Below are 14,235 nucleotides of genomic sequence, written 5' to 3'. Positions count from 1 at the left end.
CATCCACAGTAATCATTATCTCTTCCTCTCTCTAAGAGATCCAGGCTTTCTTGAATTCAGACACAGTCTCTGTCTCCACCACCTCTTCTGGGAGACTGTTCCACCCTTTCCACCCTTTCTGTAAAAAAGTATTTCCTTAGATCAGTGGTTCCCAACCCTGTCCTGGAGGAACACCAGGTCAATTGGGTTTTCAGGCTAGCCCTAATGAATATGCATGAAGCAAATTTGCATGCCTATCACTTCCATCATATGCAAATCTCTCTCATGCATATTCATTAGGGCTAGCCTGAAAACCCGATTGGCCTGGTGTTCCTCCAGGACAGGGTTGGGAATCACTGCCTTAGATTACTTCGGAGCCTATCACCTCTTAACTTCATTCCAGAGCTTCCTTTCAAATGAAAGGGACTCAACTCGTGCGCATTTACACCACGTAGATATTTAAACGTCTTTATCGTACTTCCCCTTTCCCGCCTTTCCTCCAAACTATACAGATTGAGATCTTTAAGTTTGTCCCCCATAAGGTATATTATTGTAATTGGTATCATGGGAGCATACACTAAGGTGTTGTCCATAGTCTGTTTTTGAGAAAGACACGGGCGAAGCCACTGCTTGCCCTAGATCAGTCTGTAATGAGTACTCAAATCTGAACATAACTCTACAACTGATAGTGAATCAAAGTGCTCAGAGATATGGAGGTGATAACAGGGCGAACCCAACACTACCACCTCACCGCCCAATCATCACTTGAATTCAAAGCACCAGCTGTACAGAGTGATTTAATATGCACAATTGCTTTGGGTGCACAAGGCTACTAATTTTATGTAAAATAACAAATAGGAGCGATGTCGGGCTGCAACGTGGTGATGTCACACGTATGTGTGTGTGATGCCATCACGTCACATCAGCGCATGCGCAGATGCTGTCCCAACAAGTGAACAGGTTGAGGGGGCGGGCCTGGGGGCAGAATGGGGCGTGGCTCAGGCAGAACTGGGCAGGGATAGGGGGAACTGGGCTGGCCTGGGGGCGGGGCCATGGGTCTGGATTTTAGTTAGAAGTCTAGGCCCCTTCATTTTATTTAAGAAAGCCCTGAAAACTTTCTTGTTTACTAAACACTTTGGAAACTAAGCCATTCTAGATTACATTCTTCTTCTATATTTATGTACTATACTTACATTATTGTAAACCGAGTCGAGCACCTTTTTGGTTGAAGACCCGGCCTATAAAATTAAGTTTTAATTTAGTTCCTGAAAATCTGGTAACCTTCACTAGAGGGATAAAAATGTGACTCCTTAATCTATCAGTGGTTACTGACCTCCTCTCACCCTCCCCTCCTAGGAAGTGAAAGTGACAGTGAATACCGGGCTCTATGGAAGCTTCAGGTGTTATGGCCGTTTCTAACAGAGCAGCAAGCAAGTGTAAGGAGTAGCCTAGTGGTCAGTGCAGTGGACTTTGAACAATGGGAGCCAAGTGTAACTCCCACTTTGATCTACTGTACCTGAATTTATGACACATGCAAGCATGATGGCTTTTTGTTACCTAGTACCCCCTATCCACTCTTACATCACCTTATAACTCACACCTTCCTCTTCCTTCTTCAGCTTCCCTCCCCCTTTTTCCCATCCCTTCCTTGCCCTTCCCTAATACCACCCATCCATCACTCCTACATCACCTTATGCTCCATATTTTCCTCTTCCCTTTGCCCTCTTTTTTCTTATCCTCTTTTCCTTTCCCCTACACACCCCCTTTTTTCCCTTTTCTATTCCCCTCCCCTCCCTCTTCTTTCCTTTCTCCATTATTCTCTCCCCCTTGTTTCCTTCTCCCTTCTCATTCTTCTCCTTTCCTTCCCCTTGCTATTTTCACCCTTGTACTGACCAATCCCCTTTTTCTCTTTTTTAAAATCTTTATTGATTTCTCAAACTAATACAGAGTGCTAGAAAATATTTTGACATTAATAAACAACATAAGCACTTAAATGCAAACAATAACCATACAGAAGAAAAATATCCCCCCATCTAACCAATTAATCAAAGAATAACCAGATATTTTCCCCCCACCCTGTCCTAGACGTGTGTAAAAAGAAACAATGTCAACGGGCCTCATACCATTTTAAATAATTTACTATGCCCCAACATATCCGCATTCATCTTTTCATATTTGTAACCTAAACATAAACTGGCCCACCAAAATGAAAAGTTGAGGCGGTCGCAATGTTTCCAATTGCGGGTTATCATTTGCATAACTGTCCCTGTCAAGATAATCAAGAAAAGCCTGCATTTGTAGCGATCCATGAGAGGCCCCCATTTTATTTTGCTCTTTATATCTATCTATCTATCTATCTATCTATCTAGCATATAATTTTCCTGATTGCATTTTTGTTGGTGTTTTAAGATTATTTTATATTTCTTTATATGAGAAGATATTGTGCTTGCACTGTTTCTACAAACAGGTTTTTGTTTTTATATTGTTTTACATTTTCATTATATAAAGAGAATGGGCTGGTTGCCGTGATGCAATTCGGCAACTTACATATACATCTTATTCTCAGAATGAAGCTCCATTCTGTATTGTTCCATAGAATAGTTTATTTTTCCATTTGTGCCTGTCCTGGCATTTTTGTCAGTGTTTTGAGTTTTTCAATGTGGCTGTTCTGTATATTTTTATTATAAGAAGAGACATGTCACCCGTACGATGTTCTAAGAATGAGTTGCCTTTTGTGATGCATTTCAGAATGAGGCTCTGTTTTGTCTTTTCTGTTAAAAACAAGCACAGCTGATTTCTTCACTTTTGCCTGAAATGAGATTTAATATACTGGTTTTCATGAGAATAAGGCTCCTTTTGCTTCAGGGGGGAGGGAGGGACGGGGGGAGTTGAGGGCTGGGGTTGATATCAGTAGGTTTTTGCAGTTTTGGTGCATGTATTACTTTTGTGCTGTCCTGCTGTTTCTCTGTATTGTTTTTTGTTATAAATACACAATTACAAAAAAAAAAAAAAAAAAAAAGACTTTGACAACACAGGTGTAATTTTCCCCACACACTGACTGGCTCAGAAGCCACTGCTTTGTATGAGAGTCTTTCCAGAGGTAGAAAATGACGGCAGAAAAGGGTCATAGCCCAACAAGTCTGCCCACTCTATTGACCCAACCCCCTTGGTCTGCTGCGATCCCGCCCTCCTCTGACGTCAGAGGCAGGATCGCAGTGGAAGAAACAGCTCAGAGCACAAAGACGCTGTAACTGCGATCTTCGGCTGCAGGCTCCAGCAATAAGGTAAACGGTTCGGGGAGGCCAAGAGCAACACAGAGGAATTCCCAGGGGGGGGGGCACAGTCTTTCAGGGGGCAGTCCTTTGGGGGGGGCAGTCCTTGGGGGCACTCTTTTGGGAGGCAGTCCTTCAGGGGGTGGGACAGGCCTTGGGGGTGCAGGCCTTCAAGGGGGGAACAGGCCTTTAAGGGGGGGACAGGCCTTCAAAGGGGGGACAGGCCAGGAATGGTGGCACAAGCATTCAGGGGGGACAGGCAGGCCTTCTTGGAGGGGGCAATCCTCCAGGGGGTGGGAAAGGCCTGGGGGGGGGGGTGCAGGCCTTTAAGGAGGGTGCAGACCTTTAAGGGGGGGGACAGGCCTTCAAAGAGGGGACAGGCCAGGGATGGTGGCATAGGCCTTCAGGGGGAACAGGCAGGCCTTCAAGGGGGGGACAGGCCTTCAGGGATGGGGGTACAGGCCTTCAGGGGGGAGGTGCAGGCCTTCAGGGGGGGCAGACCTTTAGAGGAGGGGGGCCCTTTTGTAGAAGTACACAGAGGGAGGGAAGGGGGGTTCAAAGAGACGTGCATATGCTGGACTTTGGGGAGGGGGAAGAAATAATGGGTCTAAAAATAGAGGAGAAGGAGAGAGATGATGGACAATGGGATTTAGGGAGGGAAGGAACAGAAAGGTAGAGAAGTTGGACACAAGGGATGGTGTGGAGGGGGGATAGAGATACTGAATTGGGAAAAGAAAAGGAGAGATGGTGGACCCTGGGGTGGTGGGGAAGGAGGGAGAGATGCTGGATGAAAGGGTAGTTAAGAAAAGGTGGATCTGTGGAGGGAGACAAAAAAAAGGAAAGATGCCAGACCTCCGGGGGAGGGAAGGGAAACGGAAGGGGAGGACAGAGATGGCAGATGGATGGTTAGCATGAAGAAAGAAGGAGACCCTGGCAAGCAAATTATCAGAAGACAACCAGAGCCTGGGACCAAGATTTGAATAATGACCAGACAACGAAAGGTAGAAAAACTAATTGTATTTTCCATTTTGTGATTACAATATGTCAAATTTGAAACGTGTATCCTGCCAGAGCTGGTGTTAGACTGCAAAAGTGGGCTATGATTTAAGAGAGGGGAAAAGTGTTTTTTGTTTGTTTATTTTGTTTACACCACAGCGCCAGTGTGGTTAGAAGGCAAAGGGGGTGAAGAGGCTATAAAATAAACCCACCAGGATGTTTGAAAAAAACACCCAATTGGGCAGGAAAATCGAATCGAATCGAAAAACCAATTCAGTAGGCTGAATCGAATCGAATCAAAAATTTTTTTCCTGAATCGGGCAGAACTAGCATGGACGAACTATCCAACAGACAATGTACGAATGTTGCATTTTGTTAGCTCTGTTCCGGTTAGCATGTAATTTAACAATTGCTTTTAATTTTTGATTCACCCACATATTTTTCTAGCTAGCTTCATGTAGCACATGCCTGTTCTTGGTAGTTTTAAGATGCCTTGAAAGATTCATGAATGGTGCCAGTGTGCTTTATACCAAAATATACTATTGTAGATTATTTAGAGACATTTATTTTATTTTTTTTTTATATTTATTTATTTAGTCGAATTTCTAACCCATCCTTCCAGAAGAGCCCAGAATGGGTTACAAGTTTATAAACACTGAAAAGGTTTAGCAACAAGGTTGCAACATCACATACAGCAGATATACAGAATAACAAATTTGAGGAGGAAAAGCAATAGTAGAAATTCTTATGTACATGTTTTGGGTACTGAGCACGGTAGCATGGCAAACGATGGGCAACAATGATGCAAATTCACATATAAGATTTACAGACCAGCAAATTAAAGGGAAGAACAGCAACAGAGGGATAGTTCTTATGAACTGCATGGAGGAATGGATACATGTTTTGGGGGCTGAGCCCAGTAGCATGGCAAACAATAGGCCCTATAAGTATAAATATGATGTGCCCTGTTGTACACAAGAATTGAGTTTTGCTTCACTAATAATGTGAATTTTTATGAATCACACTAGCACAATTTTAAATGCTTTTATAACTATCTCTAGCGATGTTGGTTTGAACCTTCTTTCAAATGTGTACATATAGGTCCAGATTCTACATATGGCATTGGAAAAATTAGAGCGGAAAAAACATGTAATGCTATTCGATTAACCTCCCCGCCTCCGAAAGTAGGAAGTGTAGAAAACCAGGGGCTCCTTTTACTAAGGTGCGCTAGTCTTTTTAGCGCATGCAGGAAATTACCACGCACTACACCACCCGCTACGCTTCTAGAACTAACGCCAGCTCAATGCTGGCATTAAGGTCTAGCGCGTGCGGCAATTCAGCACACGCTATTCCGTGCCCTAATGTGGCTTAGTAGAAGGAGCCCCAGGATTCTCACACAATCTTTATTCACAATAGAAAATAGGTGTTCATAAGAACATAAGAAATGCCTTCACCGGATAGGACCGAGGTCCATCTAGTCCGGTGCTCTGCACACGCGGCGGCCCATTTAGGTACTCCTTTCTGGAGACCCGACTTTACTGTATCCCTCAATATGATATGCAAGAAGGTGTGCATCCAACCTGCGTTTGAATCCCAGTACAGTAGTCTCCGCCACAACCTCCTCCGGGAGCGCATTCCAAGCACCCACCACGCGCTGTGTGAAACAGAACTTCCTGACATTTGTCCTGAACCTGCTGCTGCTCAGTTTCAGGCTATGACCTCTTGTCCGTGTCACATCCGAGAATGTTAGCAATGCTGCTTCTTGGTCTATTATATCAAATCCTTTTAATATTTTAAAAGTCTCTATCAAATCCCCTCTCAGTCTTCTCTTCTCGAGGGTACACAATCCCAGTTTCCTGAGTCGTTCTTTGTAGCTCAAATTCTCCATTCCTTTGACTAGTTTTGTGGCTCGCCTCTGCACTTTCTCCAACAGAGTTATATCCCTCTTGAGGTATGGAGACCAGTGTTGGACACAATATTCTAAGTGCGGTCTGACCATTGTTCTATAAAGTGGCATTATGACATCTTCCGATCTACTCGTGATCCCCTTCTTAATTATGCCTAACATCCTGTTTGCTTTCTTTGCCGCCGCCGCTGCACATTGTACCGATGGCTTTAGAGTATTGTCAATCAGTACCCCCAAATCCTTTTCTTGTTCGCATTTTGCTAATGTCACCCCCAACATCTTATACACGGCCATATTTCAGCTAGTCAGCCTTCATCAGGAGTCAAGCCAACCTTATAAACACATACAAAAATAAATGAACATTATATATATATATATATATAATAATAAATGAATAGTTCAAAAAGAATAAAATATACAAGAATACCCAAAAAGACAATATACATAGGATAAAAGCATATGTAAATAAACTAAGACAATTGTGATTTCCAGTACTTATGATTTCAAGGCTTATGCAGATGAGGACAGAGCTTGCAGGGATGGAGCAGGACCAGGGCCAGAACTCGCAGGGATGGGACTGGGATGGAGGTAGATCCTGCGTGGGCAGGGACAAATTTGTCCCCGTGTCATTCTCTAATTTACAAATTGGCAATGCATGTTAGGGAAAACATTTATGTCTACTATAACCGGGTGTAAATGCCCATGTCTAAATTTTGCATAGATTGGGAGTATTCTATAACAATATTCAGAATTTACAGGAATGTCCCCCTACCCGTCTGCCCTGGCTCCCTGAAAGGTGTACGCAGTGCCGTACATTTAACATTCAAATAGACAGTCCCTGTTCAGAAGAGCTTACAATCTAATTTGGACAGACAGGACATCTCAGGGTTGGGGAGTTTCTGGCAGAAGAAATGATACAATAGTTATAGGTATCTGACAGTGATTAGGAGTTAAGAGCTGAAAGTAGCTTCAAAAAAGTGGGCTTTTAGCTTGGATTTGAAGACTGCTTAGCATTTCGTTGTTCATCCTACAGATGTTGTGGCAGGTCATCAGGAAATGAAGGAGAGCAGCAGTGATGAACAGGCTGGTCCATGCAACATCCTATAGGTCAGAGGTCTGAGGAGGACATCACTATAACATCTTGATATCCTAGGCCAGGAAGGATCAGCATGTATGAGCCTTGAAGAGGAGCCTGAAGAGGAGGACCACCATTGTAAAGAGAGTGAGGAGGGGAACATCAGTGAATGATGAGCCTGAGGCAAAGCTATCAGCCAAAGTGGAGGTGAAGGACGAGGCGCATGTTATGGGAGGACATTTTCCGTCAGCCTGAGGAGTTCACAGTAGAGGACACAGATGCTCATAATATCAGTGACTGGACAGAACTGGCTAGCTACATGCATCAGAATGGCACTTTATTTTTGGCAGAGAGAGGTAGCCTCCAAAAGGATGTATAGAGTCTGTGAGCAACTATGGTGGAGAAAACGGGTGGACTGCATCAAGAACTGTGGGTCATCACTGCTGAGCTCTAGGCCCTTAATCATAACCTGGCTTCCTTAGTCCCCCCCAGCCAGTTCTATGCCATGCAACACCAGTACAATTTACTTTTTTGCTCTGTCTCAATATCTTATAGTCCACCTTGCCCCACCCCTGAGCTTGCCCCAAATGGTGTGAGTCATCAATGCCTAGTTTTCTATGGTTTTCATAGGGAGGCCAGACAGAACTCAGGTGAGCCAAGGTGAACAGACTCTTCGGGTCAGTTCTCTGACCCAAACAGCCTTTGTGCCACAGCACTCACCTGCAACAAGCTCCCTCAAAATGTGGCCATGACAGGGGAAAAAAGTAGGGATTAAAAGGGGGTTGAAGGAAATATGCATGGATCACAGGGAGGATTGGGGATTTAGAGCATGACATACTCATTTTCACTGTGACATACATGGGGGAGGGGGGGGGAAGTGGTTCTACTATCAAGCCCATTGGCACTGTTAAAAACACTAGTTTGAGTCTTTCTTATATTCACAGGGGTACTTGTAATAAATATTTTCACTTCCACACAAGAAAAGTTTCTGGGTGCATATATTCCTTGCTACCATTGTATTCTGGTAGGCCTGTAGATTCTCTAAGCTTCACAATCTCTCCCTCTGGTTCAGGCAGAATTGTGGAACATGTAGCAGATCAGGAAGCTTTGCCAGACATGTAGAGAAGATCTTTCCCAACCTGTTCAGGCACTCGAAGTGGGATTTTAACATTAGAAATGTCCACTCTATGACAGTCTGGCCTTCCTGTGTGCCTCATTATATCTCTCTTCTGTTGGTTCCTCGAGGTGAACTATGAGGGATATCAGCCATGTCCTGAGAGAATGGCGTCTGTCACCTATAAGAAAGCGAGAAGTCTACATGAATGCCAGTGCATCTAGTGTAATGGGCTTTGATACATTATAGCTATGATTATTGACATCCTATAGAGAATAGCATCTACTTTTACCAACAGACACCTTAAATTTAGGCCAGCAATTTACAGGCCTACATTTAAGATGTCTGTCTTGCGCCTATGGAGACCCGTAGTAATGCTTACAGATGTTCAAGGCCACTTCTGGTGGAGACCACGCCCACACCACGCCTTGGGCATCTGTAGATATCTCTATGTGTCTCTGTAAGTGCGCGACTTATGCCTACAATGTAGGCATCCTTCCCTATCTACATTTTTTCTCAAAACGTGCATCCCAATTGACTGTGAGACAGTAGTAGAATGTCTACCGCGCCACCTACATTCACGAAGTGTCTTTCCTGAGAAAACCTGCAGAAACTGAGATAAATATACTGTGAAGTGACTGGCTGGCTGATTGCTGTTGTCCCAAGAGATGTCTAGAAGATTCTGGTGGCAAAAAAATGCTAGAGCTGTGATGACTTTCAGGTACACTAGCAGGGCTTGTCCCCTCCATGCATTATGCTCAAGGTTATCCTCTAGCTGATTGCACAAGTGCACTATAGTTTCCTTATCAAACTTGAATCTATACATACACTGCTCCTAATGCCTAATGGTTACTTCAGTGGGCTGAGAACTTGAGGAACTGGGCTTGATTCCCACTGCAGCTCATTGTGAACCTGGGTAAGTCAACCAATCCTCCATTTCCCCCAGGTACAGAACTTAGATTGTGAGACCATTAAGGACAGAAAAAGTACCTGCATATAGTGTATGTAAACCGCTTTGGTTGTATCTACCGAAAGGCAGTACGGCCTTTTATTCATTTATGTCCATTTACAGGGGCCTTCCTTCTCTGCTGCCTCTCTTTCCTTCCAACAAGGGTCCACAGGAGCAATGCTCTGTTTCTGCTCATGCTTAACTTATTTCAGTGACATTCCTCAGAAGACTTTGGATGGCCTAATTGAAGCAATGTCCTGGTGATGGCAAACTGTTTCCACTTTACAAAAAAAAAAAAAAAAAAATAGATCTTTCAGTGCTCCAGGGATCAAATACATTGAAATTTTCTTATAGCTTTTCTCCAATCTGTACCTTTGAATAACTTTATCCTGTAGTTCTCTTTGTAGCTTGTGTTCTGCAAGTTTAAACTTTTGCTTCAAATTCATTTCATACAAGAGAAATCAGCTCAACTACTAAGCCTGAACACAGTCAGGCTCTGTTGTATGAATTTTTGGAAATGGAGCTAATTTGGGTATGCTATGACTAAGATTTTTGTGATTGAGGCCTTTTGATTTCTTATTCTCAATTCTATACTTTCTTGTCACCTTTAAAATGTAGGGTATAGGTCAGTGATACATGTCCCAATTTAATGCAGGATACAAGACAAGCCAGGGGAGGGGGTGAGAAAGTAAGGGGCATATTCTATAAACGATGTCCTGATTGTAGGCGGCAGTAAGCGTCCTACCGCTGTCTAACCAGCCAATCGGGACACGCCTAGGGCCACTAAGTGATCTGGCCAATCGGAGTCTTAGTTTACTCCAAGTGCATCCCAGAATGCACTGGGAGGGAGGCCTAAGATTCCAGTTGGCCCAAGTGCTTTAGACCGTTCCTAAGATTATAGATTCTGATTGTTTATAAGTGCTTATCTGATTATTATTATTTGCATGCAAATTGTATTGCACTTTTTGTTGGCATTAAAAACAAAATAAAGTTTAAAAAAAGCCACTTAGGTGCTTGCTGAGACTAGGCATCCTTTACAGAATCAGGCCCTTAGTACTTAAATAAAGCCAGCATATATGTTTGATAAGACACTTATCTAGTAACATCTTAATTAAAAATAGACTAAAGCTACAATGAGATACTCATCATAGCTGAGTTTACCTACAAGAGTTTTTATATAAGTATACAGTGGCTCCCCTGCGAATTCGCAGTCCATGATTCGCGGTCCCGGTCATTCACGGTATTTTCCGACCGCGAATGACGGGGCAGGAGAGGTCAGCAGGAGCGCCAGTGGAGTGAAAGAAATCACTCGCGGTATGCTCCTACCGCCTCTTCCTGTACTAAAGTCGGACCTCAGCAAGCAGGAGCTGCGTGTCAAGTGATTGGCAGCTGCTTTTTTTTTTTTTATTAAAAATTTTTACATTTTAAACCAGAACATCAACTTGAATATTGATTGGAGTTACAATATAAGAATTTGGACGGTCTAAGCCTGGCCCCATCTAAATGATAAGAAATTAATTATTATTTAGTCCACAAATTTCATAATCCAAGACCTAAGAAAGCTTATAAAGAAAACGTTATTAATAATTTCTATTATGTCCTGATGATTTATTAATAATATTTTCTTTATAAGCTTTCTTAGGTAGCCGCTTTTAAAGTGGCCACCCACAATGGCACCAGTTACAGAATGCGGGCTATAATACACAATTCTATAAAGCAGGTGTTCCCATTTATTCCAGCATTACATACAGAAATGTTTAGAATAATGTTGCTTACAAACATATATGGCAAGATTCTGTTTAAGCACTATTCTGCAACTAACCTCTTCACTTACATAGCACATATTTACACTGGGGGTATGCCCAGGGGCAGAGCAAAGGCAGGGCTCCTACTTACACATGTAAATTAGAGCAAACTTTAAGTTATGTGGGTACCAACTGTATTTAGGTGGCATAAGTGCAGTGATCCTTGAAAAGGATAAGAAAGAAAGCCATTTTGATTCTAGCAAGGCCCACTTCTATCCAGTTGGTGCTTGGATGCCTTCATGATTTAATTGTAAGAATATGTCTTATTTTTTGGACTTTAGTCTAACCACTCAAGCTGTGCTGCATTATATGACTCTAACAGTGGCCTCTGTGCAACAAAATATAGCAGTATTTTCAGTTAAATAAGAATTTTGGAGCTGCAATTCAAGAAAAAGAAAATATGGTGGGTTTTAACTTTTTCCAAAAATTGGTTGAATAAATGTTTATAGAATGACTTCTAGGCAAGAAGCCTACAGCCATAGGGCCTCAGGCAAATGTCTTGCACAAACATCAAAGGTGGTATCTAAGGCAATAAATTGAAATTTGGATCTGAACTGAAAAAATAAATAATAATGTGCCATTAAAAGAAATTCTCATAACACTTGGTTCATTTTCATGTGTCATTTGCACTCATCATTATACTCAACAGCTTTATGAAAGCATTCCACTGCCTAACATATGTGACACCTGGGGCCAATCATTTTTTAACACCCTTTATATGAAAAACATGATTTCTAGTAATGATCCACAAGTCGTACAACAAGAGTGTACCTAGGAAAAAGCAGCAGTTTACTAGCGAGTACTAGAACATAAATACATCATTGTAAAACTAAATAAGCCAGATTAGTACAGATCAATCCTACACAATCAATGCTAACAGACAACCATGATTTTTCATACACACAGAACACAGATACACCATTGCAATGTATGGAAAAAATAATCACAAACTAAAAAAACTAGAAATATATAGACTAAAGTTAAACTAAACCACCAAGAAGCCAGACTCTGCATACAATGCAACACCACAGAAACAGAAACAGTGACGCATGTCGCCTATTAGTGCAAAATATAAAGATAGCAGTATAAATTTGAAAAAACTAAGAAATAATAATCATCACTACAAATTAACAAATCACTACAAATTAACAAATAAAAATAAAACAAAAATGGAAAATAGGATAATAGCATTTTATTGAACCAAAGGGATAAATTCAGCAAAAAGTGCAGAAATTAAGGTGCCCCCAAAAAATGCACATGAACACTATTCTATAAATGGTACTCTGAGCTAGGTACGTTGATATGACACTGTGATTTGTGCACCTTTTCTGATTGGACAATTCCACCTTTTTCTGCTACTCTGAGCTAGGTGCCATTTATAGAATAACTCATAGGCCAGGATTCAAACCCAACATTTATACCAATTGAACCCTAATATAAATCCCCAAGCCTAAATAAGGTATGGATCAATCCCTTGAATTCTATAATAGTGCAACCATCATTAGTGAATGCCTTTGACCCACACATGCCCCTCCCATGGCCACACCCCTTTTCATTTGTGTGCTAAAGAATTTATACACACATCTTTATAGAATAGCGCTTAGCAAGATGCATATGTAAACCTAAACTGTTGCCAATTAGTGCCAATAATATTCAGAGGAGTGAGCTAGAGGGTCCTAAAAAGTTTTATTCCATTAATCACTCCTGTGAAGAGAGCACTTTTGTCTGTTTTTGAGTTAGCAGGCAGTAAAAACTTTCATTTTTATTCAGCAAACAACTTCAGGCTCAACATTCATCATATCTCATGCTTATGTGAAACAAGAAGGAGAATTCTTCAACTTTCTCTGTCTTATCTCGCATAAGCCTAAGATATGATGAATGTCCTCCCGCTGACTTAAACAACCCCAAGGACACAATTAATAGGAAGCATCAGGGAGGACTATTGCTAACACTTACAACTTATTTGTTCCTACAGTCATTTTGGAGTATGTAAACAGACCCTTTGCGTTTCTTTACCACCTTTGCTGTTTGTTTGTTTGCCTTGTATTTTTTTTCTTCTCGTTGTTGTATCTGTCAGATTGCATAACAGACATGTAGTTTGCCTTCACGTGTATTTTTTAAAATGTGAACTGCTTTGAAGCCTTACAGGCCACCAAGCAGCATATCAGATGTCAATACAGATAAAATAGCAAAAGGTCCAAAGAAGAATGACCAAAATTATAAAGGTGCCTTAGTAGGTCAACCACAAGAATCTATTATAATGAAAATGGCAAAAACATCCCACTTTGATTACAGAAGAGCAACATGTTTCCAAACATTGCAGGATAGAATCATAGAAACATAGAAGATGACTGCAGAAAAGGGCTATAGCCCATCAAGTCTGCCCACCCTACTGACCCTTCCTCTTAAGTCTATACCTAGTGACTATTTATTCAGATTGACCCTCTTAGGGATCCCCTATAGGCATCCCATTTATTCTTAAAGTCCCATTTATTCTTAAAGTCCAACACGATGCAGGTCTCGATCATCCCATCAAGTCTGCTGACCCATCCTCTTAAGTCTATACCTAGCGACCGATGTTTCAGTTCGACCCTTGTAGGGATCCCACATAGGTATCCCATTTATTCTTAAAGTCCAGCACGCTGCTGGACTCGATCACCTGTGCTGGAAGCTCATTCCAACGGTCAACCACTCTTTCTGTGAAGAAATACTTCCTGATGTCGCCATGAAATTTCCCACCCCTGAGTTTGAGCGGATGCCCTCTAGTGGCAGAGGGTCCCCTGAGAAAGAAGATATCTTCCACCTCGATACGTCCTGTGATGTATTTAAATGTCTCAATCATGTCTCCCCTCTCCCTACGTTCTTCTAGAGCACAGGTGTCAAAGTCGGTCCTCGAGGGCCAGAATCCAGTCGGGTTTTCAGGATTTCCCCAATGAATCTGCATGAGATCTATTTGCATGCACTGCTTTCAATGCATATTCATTGGGGAAATCCAGAAAACCCGACTGGATTCCGGCCCTCGAGGAGGGACTTTGACACCCCTGTTCTAGAGTGTAGAGCTGTAGTTTGTTTAGTCTCTCCTCGTACGAGAGACCTTTGAGCCCCGAGATCCTCCTGGTGGCCATCCGTTGAACCGACT

General features: G+C 42.1%; 1 protein-coding gene and 1 long non-coding RNA gene across 2 annotated transcripts in view; one reads left to right on the top strand and one right to left on the bottom strand.

Moving 5' to 3' along the window:
* PTGFR (prostaglandin F receptor) overlaps window positions 1-7,977 on the top strand; it is a 101,595-nt gene extending 93,618 nt beyond the window's left edge. The window contains exon 5 of the transcript XR_004536574.1: window positions 7,187-7,977. The gene's annotated coding sequence lies outside the window, so the exon portion shown is untranslated. The remainder of the gene's footprint in view (window positions 1-7,186) is intronic.
* Window positions 7,978-8,216: 239 nt separating this feature from the next.
* LOC117346399 overlaps window positions 8,217-14,235 on the bottom strand; it is a 49,083-nt gene continuing 43,064 nt past the window's right edge. Inside the window, exon 3 of the long non-coding RNA XR_004536577.1 lies at window positions 8,217-8,523. This is a non-coding gene — a long non-coding RNA (uncharacterized LOC117346399). The remainder of the gene's footprint in view (window positions 8,524-14,235) is intronic.

Source organism: Geotrypetes seraphini, chromosome 12, assembly GCF_902459505.1.
Source record: "Geotrypetes seraphini chromosome 12, aGeoSer1.1, whole genome shotgun sequence".
Lineage (NCBI taxonomy): Eukaryota > Metazoa > Chordata > Amphibia > Gymnophiona > Dermophiidae > Geotrypetes > Geotrypetes seraphini.
The sequence above is the reverse complement of the archived record's forward strand: the minus strand, read 5'-3'. Positions and strand labels throughout refer to the sequence as shown.